The sequence below is a fragment of the Spea bombifrons genome, chromosome 3 (genome assembly GCF_027358695.1).
Source record: "Spea bombifrons isolate aSpeBom1 chromosome 3, aSpeBom1.2.pri, whole genome shotgun sequence".
Classification (NCBI taxonomy): Eukaryota; Metazoa; Chordata; class Amphibia; order Anura; family Pelobatidae; genus Spea; species Spea bombifrons.
The window spans coordinates 32225568-32232920 of record NC_071089.1 but is presented as its reverse complement, the minus strand read 5'-3'; positions in this window follow the sequence as shown (position 1 = coordinate 32232920).

Sequence of the window (7353 nt, the reverse complement as noted above, 5' to 3'; positions counted from 1 at the left end):
TGCAAATATTTCCCTTACTGAAAACCGCTTTTACGTGTGGATTATTAAACATGACAGTGGTTAGTGGTATGAAGGAGGTCTGGCAGATTTGGCAGGGGGGTTTAGATGGCAATGCCAGTCATCCTCTGACAGTTGAACTGTAAATCAAGTATGCAAAAATAACATGTATTTATGTACCCTGGGAGGAAGGTTTTTCTTTTGTTCCTGGCTCAAGCAAAGTATTAAAAGGTGGTTCTTATGCGGGATTTCAAAGGTTCTTATCACAATGGCAACCAATAAAACTGGTAGAAGCATTCCAATGATTGCTAAGAAGATAAGACCATTTTTTTGAAGTGGCACCAAAAGTCCTTTTTTATACATACCCAATCACATGTGTAGTTAATATTATATATTAATATATGTGAATCCTTGCTTTCCCATGTCTCAGTATTAGCTTTGTTTTTTCTCACAAAAGGTGAGTGGCGACTACCCCCCCCCACTTACTCCCACCCACTTTTATCCCACTGCTACACACAGCTATCCCTTCATGAAGCCAAAAGGGGAGATCTCTGCCTAGACACACCTTGGGAGGTTCCCAGGCATGTCTGTTATTTAGGTATGCTCATACCTGGGAACTCTCCGGGTTTGACCCAGAGTTTGCGGGGCGAGCGCTGCTCCTCCGGTTCTCCGGGTCAAGACCCGAATCCTCCCGAATCCTCCTTGACACACCCCGCTCCCCGCCCATTTTTTCTTGAAATTAGGGTGTTTCCCGCTGCCGTCAGCAGGAACGCCCCCAACATCAGCGGACACTCCCAAGACGTCAGCAGGACCGCCCACAGACATCAGCGGGAACGCCCGCTGACGTTAGTGTGCAGTCCTGGCCGCGTCCCACAAGGAAAGGCTCCGGATAGGTGGAGCCGAGAAGTTCCCAGGTATGGGTATGCTATATATTAGAGGATCATGAGACTGACCCCGCCATCTTACCCCCTTCCCAAACAGCTTAGACTGTGTTCAAATTTTATTTTAGTATGTTTAATCTAACGATAACAACAAAGCATACTTTCTCGTACCATCTCTACTACCCCACACGCTGCAGTATTTAATCCTCAAGCCAATCCTGTTGTATATCCCCCCTTAACTTGCATTGCTTATTATGTAATAGGAGAAAACAACCTGATCTGCTAATCGTGTACAGTAATGCAAAGCCTGCCTTGAGCTTGATCTTCAAGATTGCAATAAAAAGAATACAATTCAACCGAGAACATAACACTTAGCAGTCTGAGTGCTCGAGGCAACCTGTTCCCATTCGAATACGGAGGAGTTAAAGCAGTTTAACAACCTTGAATATAATTGGGAGCAATCAAGAAACATACTAGACCTTCACCACTAAAATTCAATATTCTTTTTTTTCCTTGTACAAAATGAACATATTGATTTGAATAGGTGGGAATTAGAGAAACCAAATGAAATCAAGACATCAAACTGAAAAATAACCACTTTAAAAGCACTGGTATGTATTACTGTTTTTTAGGAACATGCTGTATCTAGTGAATTTAGTATCTTTAGCTAATTTTATTTGGTTATTTAAACTATTTTCAATTTATGCAATCCAATTAATCTTTAAAAAATATATATTTCAACTTTATGTAAACAAATAATGGGCTGGGTTCTACTTCAGAGATAAGTTTATCCCAAGTAATTAAAAAAGCTTTCCTGCCTTAGATTGCAATGGGAATAACAGAGCTATATTGGCCCAGATTATTAGCCTTGAATCATTACCTGAGATAAAATGTTTGGGGTTTTTTTTATATAATTCTCCCATTTGCAATCCATGGTACTATTGCTATGAAAATACTTATGATACATGTAACTCCAGCACAATCTCTGGTTTCATGTACATAAATTTTTTAGAAGATTTGTAGACCAGTGCTTCCTTTTCCCAGATGATTAATTTGGTTTGACAGATTATGGTCATCGTCTAATCCGTTAAAAGGCAGAAAGAAAGGTTTGGGGATTGTACAAAGATGTACTATGAATCCAAACATCACTATACTTGCCACCTCTGAATCAGGCAGGGCATAAGTACACGTTATTTTTTCTCATAGGCATTCCCTGATCCCCAATTCTGATCCTCAAGGCCCTTACCAATGAAGACTTCAGAAGATAGTCAAATGCTCAGATTAATTAGGACATATGTATTTCTTAGGAATAATGAGTTACTACGTGGAAACTACAGCAGATATGGCTTCGATGAAGTGACACAAGGCATGTGTCAAGAAGATATTGCTATATAGGACTAGTTGGGTTTAATTAGTGCCCTAGTTGCCCAGCTTGTCTTGAGAGTATCCTATTAAAGTATCACGGTGCTACAGGGTTCTACAAGCCAGGTCTGGGTCATGGCAAAGTTATAGAGAGAGATGACATGTTTTCTCAGATTTTACAAAGTCTGTGCGTTTGAAAATGCTGTTCATAGAACTTGGGACTATGGGTAATGTCTAATAGACTATCAGTTATATGGCTATCCAAATCAAATACAATCATGAGCAGTGCCAACCGAATAAATGTTCTCTGTATCTGCTTCTGCCTTGGCCATGCTGATGTTATATTGATATAATTTGTAGGAATAATACCTTGTTAAATTTAAAAATAAAGAACACAGTACTCCAGATTGCAAACTTGTTTAACCTCTTCACAGCTACTGTACATGACGTTACATGCCGTTATGAAAAGGCGTGCCTACAAATCTATAATGACGACATGGAATATTATGACTACCGGTGCAGAGGACTGTCATTGATCCCTCACTCCCGCGCAGGAAGTCTCCTTCCCATATGTATAAAAGCTTTACGTTTATACAATACACCAGGCTCCAAATCAACGGTAAGGGTGTGTCGCTTCATACACATCAAATATCTATAGTTAGATCAACTGGCTGGCACACAGAAAAAAGTTACGATCCTTTTCTGTGCAGAGGATCAGACACTTACCACAACAAGACTCCCCAGCCACATTCCCCAATAAAAAGCCCACAAACATATACAATTCTTCTTTTACAAATAACTTACCTTTAAAATCATCACCCAGACTGATGATGGGAGTTGTAGTCCACAAAAGTACATATACCAGAAGAGCAAAAAGGGCAGCATAAGTGTTACCTAAATTGTATTTGTTTAGCCTGCCCTATGTGTTTTTTCCCTCCGTGAGATGAGCATGTTATGCAATGCACCCTTTTGGAAAAAAAAAACACTAATAAATTAGCTTGCGAGCAGGGCTCTCTCCACCTAATGTATCGGTTTGTCTTAGCCTGTCAATTCTTGTCTTGTCATACCCCTTGAATATATGTATTGTATTAAGCGCTGCGTAAACTTATAAATAAAAATATAATAATATATAATATATAAATAAAAGATAATAATAATTATTATAATGGCTAACATTGGCACTGAATGATCCCCAAATGGCTGCATGGTATAAGCCAGACAAGGGCCCCAGTTGAGAGCTAGGCTTTTTTTTATATGATTTTGTTTTTGTGGTGTTTGTTTTGTGCACCTAAATTCTTTGCTTGAAATAGGTTGTTCCTGAGCTTTTTATATTTAAGGGTATTTTGATGAACCATACAATTTTAATGACAATTATTGCAGCAACATCATACAAAAACGAGGTTGTTTTTACATTCTTTATCATTTAGAATTATTTATTCTGAACTCTGTGCTATACATCTAAAAAGTACTATCTGTCCTTGAAAAAAAAAACAACAATGTATAATTTGTGTGGGTACAAGAAAAAAATTTAAAAGGGAATCACTGTTGAGCAACCACATTGTAAAAATGTGAAGATTCCGGTTTTTAGGTACTCTCAGTAAAGAAGGGGTTAATGAGGCACTAAACGTTAAAACCTGTTTTTTGTTTCTTTTAGAAGCAAACTCTTTTACAATGTGCCATACATTTTTTTTTTTTAGGAATTAGCAATTTCTAGGAAAACAAAATAAGTCAATATTATTTGTGTCCTCACAGCCATCCGGTCAGCCACTGCTCCTGCAGATAAAACTTGCTTTCATCCCAGACTGATCAGACTCAAGACATGTTATTAGGTTGCTGAAGTCTGGTCTGGAGTGAAAAACGAGAGTTTCCCAAAGTCATTGCAGGAGTAGTGAGGGAAGATCTCTTGCTCCTAATTCCCTCTGCTAACTAGCTCAATGCATTTCCATATGCCAAATTCATCTTAAAAATAGCTTTTTGTTTTACTAAAGTTTTTTTTTAGAAATGTTAGCATTTTAGGGGCAGTTTATGGATTAGCTACACACACCGCAAAAGCACATTCAATGTTGTTTATTTTAGATGTTTTCAAAGTGTGTATGCTTTTTGTTCTGATACCAAAACCTCGCAAACATGCTCATAGTATCACTAACCTTTTGAAACCTACAATAGGCAATATTGAGTAATCCAGAAAATACGAGCTTCCAGGCCATTGACTTCTTCCTGGCAAAACGGCTTTTGCCAGTAGGTAAAAAATAAAAATTGAGTATTCCTTTTCAAAAGGTAGACCGTTAACCAGTGTTTTCTGGTATGTATGTTATTGGTAGATGCCTCTTATGTTTTGTATAGAATCTAGAATTACGGTCTGAAAAAAGTATGTAGTGACCATCACTGTAAAAAATATGAGCAGGATATAGCAAAATTGATATGGCTATGTTGCTCCAAGAGGGAATGGAGGTTTTAGTCAAACATGATAACATTTTTGTTTGCCCAACATAGAAAAATATGCAAAGTCCCATGAGCATTTGGGACCTGCAGAATCATGACTTTTCAGGATAACCAATTAAACAAGAAACATCTGAGATCCAGAAAGCTTGTGTGACTCGTATTTTTCAACCTTGGCCCAGTAAAAGGTATCATCTTTGACTAAAGACTTTGTCCGAGGTATGAACAAGCATGCACAATGTACCTAACCTTTGATGGTCAACCACCAAGACTACTGATTCTAATAACTTTGTTTAAGAAGAGATTAACTAATCTAGTGAATAAAAAAAAACATTAAATGGAAATATTTGAAGACATTATCTTTTTACAACAGTTGATGACTGGATGTTTATTTTTTTATTTTTGCTTGTTACTTTATACAGTATGTCTCTACCATTCAAGATAATTAATCGTGCTATAGGTTAGTGGGTAAAACCTACCTGCATTGTAGAGGAGAGAGCTAATCTTATAGAGAAATTACCATAGTAATAGAACAACATTTTATTAGAGCTTTCACTGCTTAATTAGGAATGGATTCAGGAAGTAGAAGCACATATTTCCGTTTTTCAAAGAAATTAAAGCAACAAAATTGTTGTGTATATACAGTAGTTTCTGTTCTTTATCATTACTTTATTCAATTTAATAATTTGACTCCAAAATTACAAAAGAAAAATAATTGACATGGAAATATATATATACATATGTGTGGTTTTTGAGCTAAAGGTTTCATAAAGATCATATTATATGGCATATTCTCGATAAAACCTTCTATGAACCCTCATTGGAATAAATTTAAAGAAATGTCCCTGGTCATAGTGACCTGTCAATCACGCGTTTAAACAACAATTTGCAATGTTGCCAAACGGACAGGAAAGTTCAACTTTGGCCTAAACACACATAATTGCAAACTTTTTTTCTGCAGTCCTGTGAAGAACAATCTCTGGTGTCTAAATTTACACAGTGAGGAATATCACACCAAGAAACATATGCGGGTATTATTTAGCATTCATAAAAAAAATGTTTTTAACTCTTCAGGGACAAGAAAAGCATCTTGGGTTTTTGGGTCTCTGGACAGTATTTTTGTTTTTTTATCTTAATGTGAATATAAATGTGATATATTTTTTTCAAATTCAATACTTCAAATAAAACTCAGCTTTCTAATGTACGTAAAAACATTGTTGAAGGTAGTAAATAAGGCTTAATTTCTGAAAGTGCTACAGCAAAAAATGTTGTGATGTCAAAATTGTATAATGTCACAGGTCCCCAGATAGTACTTGAAAGAAGTCACAAGAGAGATCTTGGCTAAGTACATATCTCCTTTTTCGTGTTCTGCCCATGGATTTGATCTTCACATGAGAGACATAGGAACTAAGAGGAAGGTGCAAGAATGGGGGCTACCAAAGGTGTGACAGAAGTCCAAGGTATTCATAGAATCAATTCAGCCACTGATTGCTTTCTTACGATAGTTTATTCACTGTACACTATTAAGGGGTGTGTTGTGTGTTATGTACATCTTTGTCGTACTTTGTTTTTGTATAGTTGTGCAGGTGACCTAACATGTCAGAGAAAACGTTTGAACATCTGGCACATTTGCCTGGCCAATCGAAAGAGCCTTATGGGAATCCAACAAATGTCTACAATTAGCAGATAAACAAACACTTGAAATGCGTAATTTTAAACAGACCATTTAGATAAGAGATTAATCTAATATGATGTTAGTTTGCAGTCATGAACTAAACTAAATAATTTTTAGTTTAGAACAAAATGTCAGAAGCGACATACTACATGACCATCAGAATGACATAGTGTGGCAGTATGGTCTACCATGATGCAGGGAGGCCTCATTCTTCACCTGTGTAATGCTACCATTGTGCCCATGCTGCCTACTACCAGTGCCCAGATTATCCTTGCATACATGGCATTGATCCGAACAGGCTAGGATAAACTAGTACTGTTTGTTTGATAACATTGATCTTAAAGTGTATATCAACTTGAATTTTGGAGAAAAAAGAAAGAGAATCCCTGTTTGCTTGTATGGGTAATTCCTATACCTAAAAACAAAACAATGACCTAAATTGTTTAGAAGTAGTTAAGCACCATTTATATTTCTTGTGTAAAATGGCACTTTGCCATCTCAAGGCATGTTCTTTCAGGACAGATTTGTGGAGAAAGATAAGTCTCATCATAGACAGTTATAGCAAACATTCGATTGGAGTTATTGCTGACAGTTATTGGGGGGGGCTACTTATTCCCATGGGTGATAAAAGTTTTGATTAACTCTTTATCTTTAATAAATGAAGTGATCACTTAAAAATGTAATTTTGTGTTTACTCAAATTGCAAAAATACAAGAAATCGCAGCGCTGCAAGTGGGCATAGTGCATATGTCAAGTATTTCCATTGGGTTCGTTATAAGGAACTATGCATCAATAATAAAAAAAGCCATGAATTATATTTTATTGAAATGTAATATAAATGCATTCGGGGAAACATTATTTGTTACCTTTGAGTGTATCAGACGTAAATTCTCTTGAGGCAGGACACTTAAGACAATTTCATTCCACACATTCACCTGCCTTTTCTATTGTAATCCTGTAGCGGTACCATAGGTATTTGATCACACAAAATTTTAGTAC